The 4,216-nt window shown below is 45.0% G+C and overlaps 1 pseudogene; it reads left to right on the top strand.

Annotated features, from left to right (window-relative positions):
* Nucleotides 1-109: 109 nt before the first annotated feature.
* Nucleotides 110-2,538, top strand: LOC115868201 (annotated as a pseudogene).
* Nucleotides 2,539-4,216: the final 1,678 nt, after the last annotated feature.

Genomic DNA, 4,216 nt, shown 5'->3' with positions numbered 1-4,216 from the left:
GTGCCACAGGATAAACCCTGTTTACACTTCAAATCTGTGGTTTTCTTTCTTGTGTAAAAGCCAGACTTTCATTGGGCTGTAGTCATGTATACTTTAGTATAACTGAAACATGGAAAGAAGGTATGCTGCGAGGGCGATCCCATAAGAGCTCTCAGTTGTTAAGCTCACAGGAAAGGAAAACAGAGGTCCTGTGTGTGGGTTGGGGGAGTGCAGATGGATGGGTCAGTTCCCAACTCTGGACAAATGTTTTTTTAATCCTCTATTATGAGTGTTTTCCATTTCTAAAGTAAGATGATTAATGATGACGCCATAGAGTAATGGGAAAGATTAATCATATACTGTGTGTTAAATGGAAAATAACAGGGCTTCCCTTAGATTTGATCCCCACAACACTCCTGCACTTTCTCCACTTTCAAGATTAGGGAACTCGGATAGTTAAATCATTTCCTGGCAGGTCTCACCCTGAGTCAGGGACCATGCCAGAACCTGGATCTGACCATCTCGGAAAGCCCTGTAGAGGCCAGCTATGAGTCAGAATGGGTTTGAGTGTCTAAGACCATTTTTCCTTGTCCCTTCTCCACAGGGTCTATTACAGTCATGCTCACATGCTAACTGGGCAGCTATGCACCAACACCGGTCATGATGTCCCACTCCACTGGTGTGCCCGGCAGGCAGGCTCCTGACTGTCACATCTCAGCTCAAGTGTCACGGGCCTTCCTCCTTGGCATCGACCTAGCACTGGGGCTGGTGTCCCATGCACAGGAGGCATTGATGAATGAACAATAAACTAGGTTCAACAGACACAGGACTCTCAGTCCCCTGCTAAAAAGTGCACAATGTAAAGGAAAAGAATAATAATAAGGTGTTTCCACAACAAATCTCCGCGGCCTATCCATGGAGCACACCACCGCCTCTCTGAAATGTTTATAACACCTATAGGTAGAGCTAGATCAAGGGCCTCCTGGGAAGCACTCTCCCTCCACCTCCAGCCTCCACATTCACAAGGCGGGTGTGTTCCCAGCAGGGGTTATCAGGCATTTCTGGGAGGAAGGAATGGGTGCTCTGGAATTCCAGCAATGCCAGCTGTAACAAGCCCCGTCCACCAGGAAACCTCATCCAAGGGGGTTTCTACAAAGTGGATTCCAGAGCCGAACTATTCTCCCTGGGATAGTTTGTGCTGTCTGCAACATACCACTCCCCCTGGTCACTCAAAACAAGAGCCCAAACCAGGGACCTCTGTCCATCTTTATCCTCGGCAGGACAGAGTAAAGGAATTTTTGAGCCAGTGGCCAAGAAATCTAGAAGTCCTGGGGGAGGGGCCACACTGGCAGGCATCTCATGGTCGGTCATCAATTCACAAACTGATCAAATTTCTTGGCGGGGCGGCGTGTGAGGTGTTATGTGCAAGGTGGTTCCAGCAAGGCAGTGCTGTAAGTGAACGTGCTCGCAGAAACCTACTGAGAGCAGCACACTGAGTGGATCCCGACTCATAGAGACCCTATAAACCCACTCACTGCCGCCCAGGCCATGCTGTTTCTGAGACGATAACTGTTAGGGGGAGCCGAAAGCCCACTCTTTCTGCCCCAGAGCTGGTGGTGATTTCAGACTTCCCAGCATGCAGCTCTCCGCTCAACTGTAACAAGTACTCACCAGGGCTCCTACCGGCACGACAGCACACAGCTCACTTGGGTTGGTGAGGCTGTAAATCTTTCTGAGTGCAGAAAGCCTCATGTGGTACCTTTGGGTTGCAGCCCTTTACTTAACCTGCAGTGTCACAAGTGATCCTTGCATAAAGGAAAGTGGTCCTTATTTGCTTTCTTGATTTCTAAAGTAATCAAGCAAGTACGCCCCCCACCCCCACACGCACCCCGCCTTCTTTCATACTCTGCTCTCCACCTTCTGGCCCAGGTTCCCGAGGAGCTAAAACTGCTATTAAGAAAAGCTCAGTGTCCGTGCCAGCCGCCTGCCCTGGACGGGTTTGCTCTTTTCTTCCTCCTCTGCAGATTCACCATTCCAGACCAAACTAGAAAAAAAAGAGGGGGGAAAAAGGTTGACCTCACCCAATTCGCTATGAATGAAGTATCCGTGGTCTTCCTCTCTTATATAATTATGCTTCCCCAAATGATGCTTATAAATACAACTGCATTCTATTGATCGACAAGGAAGGTTTTGTGCTCACCCAGAAGACTGTGCACAATTTGGCAAAGGGGAAAAAACCGAAAAGTATCTTCAGACAGGTGACAAAGCATCCTGGGAGAGATACGGAGTGGAATGTGGATGAGGAGCCCACCTGAATGACCTTGGAAATTCTCAGGCCATTCGTTCCTTGGCATTGGCCTCCCGTTCTCCTTGCTTTGTCCAGATGGCCCTACAGAACGCCTGCATTTCAGACTCTGTTGGAGCAGCTCGGACCCACCGCACAACGGCGTATGTCACGCTCCTTCCCCAGCCAAATACAGGTTCAGCTTTTTGTTTGTTTGCGATGGGGTTACGTTTTCAATATCTTATGGATTGCTGAAAAGTAGATTGCACCACTAGGAGAATCAGGCCACTCAACATCCAGTTGGTTTGGGTTAAGAATTCTGTGCTTCCAATTTATAATGAATACTATGTTAGATTTTAGAAGGGGGCAAGTTGTAAGAACTGTGCAAACCCTTTTTGAATATTAGCGTCAACAATGCCATACATTTTGATAGCATTTGTAACTTTCACTTAACATTTCATATTATTAATCTATAAAGAAAGTGATTAATGTGTGCTAAACTTGTATTTCCTAACTGTTAAAACGAGCAGGTGAAATGGAATTAAATTATTTTTTTAAAGAAAATCTCAAATTACATTTGGACATAAACAGGGCATACACACATAAACAAACACATCCAAATGAAATGTGTTTGGACAAGGGAAGTCTCCTTTCAAAGCAAGAATTTTTTTTTTTTTTTTTTTTTTTCAAAGCAAGAATTTATCTGCATCTCTCTGGAACCCCCCAGACCAAGTACAGAATCCTCTGACGTCTATGGAGCCTGTGGGAATGCAGAAGGTCCTGGGGCAGATTCTTGAATGTGAGTTCCCACCTGCACACAGGATCTTCATCATCTTTCACAGCTCCGGATGTAATCCAGTCCTTTAACCCAGTCAGAAACTGAGGTTGCAGTTTTGTAAACAACAGTCAAGGTGTGGACACTGCAGCATTTGGGGGTCTGTCTGTATATTCTTTCCATATTTATATGAACCTAGATATTTGACATTTTCACTCTTTTCCAAGCACATGTCACTCTTTTCTAACATGTAATAGCCAACTCAGAGCCTATACTAAGTCTATTTTGTTAAAAACGGCTGTTCACACACACTTGTAGAATTTAAGACATTTTCCTGGGCGTGTTTTTCTTCAGTCACATCTTCAGCACTGCTTAGTTCTACTGTTGTTCTTCACAAGCTTGTACAATTATTAAAAATAAAATAGATTTTATTATGAAAATGAGACACGAGGGGGCTTCGGCAAGTTGGTGGGGAAGTTCCACTATCTGTTTGTCCCATGCTTCCGCAAACGTTTTGAAGGATTCCTCACGTGTGTTTATCCAAACTACTCTGGTAGCATTGTGTAGCGTTTGGCTGCTAACCCCAAGTCAGCGGTTCAAAGTCACCAGCTACTCCTCAGGGCAAGATGAAGTTCTCGGTTCTCGTAAAAATGTGGAATCTTGGGAACACTCTATAGCGCCACAAAGAGTTGGAAGTGACTCAATGGCAGGTTTTGGGTAATAAAGCCTTCGCTTGTACAGTGTGCCAAAATGTTGATAAACTTTAGGGAAAGGAAAGGAAATTCAAAACCCCTCAGTGTTCACTTAGCGTTTCTTAGAATATGGACAAGTAGAAAACTATTTGTAGTTCTTATGTTAGCGTAATGCCAAGAGCATGCATATTCAATTCAAACACAATTCTAAGATGAATGTCACTGAAAGTCACAGCACTAGTTTAGCCTTTACGACAAGGTGCGGACCCAAAGACACCGACTATTCATGCCGCTCTCTGTTTCATCACACATGCATCTCCTTAAGGTTCTCTCCTGCAAGATTCTCTGCTTAAAACTATCGTGGAACCTTCATTTGTACAGTCACCAAAATACCAATGACCTCATTTATGGACTCAGTCTGCCTCCGTGCTGTTCCACTAGCTCATGATAATTAAAACTCTCATATCACCTGACACTCAAACTGCT

Source organism: Echinops telfairi, unplaced genomic scaffold (genome assembly GCF_000313985.2).
Source record: "Echinops telfairi isolate 266 unplaced genomic scaffold, ASM31398v2 ScPeMD7_8;HRSCAF=38, whole genome shotgun sequence".
In the NCBI taxonomy this organism is placed as follows: Eukaryota; Metazoa; Chordata; class Mammalia; order Afrosoricida; family Tenrecidae; genus Echinops; species Echinops telfairi.
The sequence above is the reverse complement of the archived record's forward strand: the minus strand, read 5'-3'. Positions and strand labels throughout refer to the sequence as shown.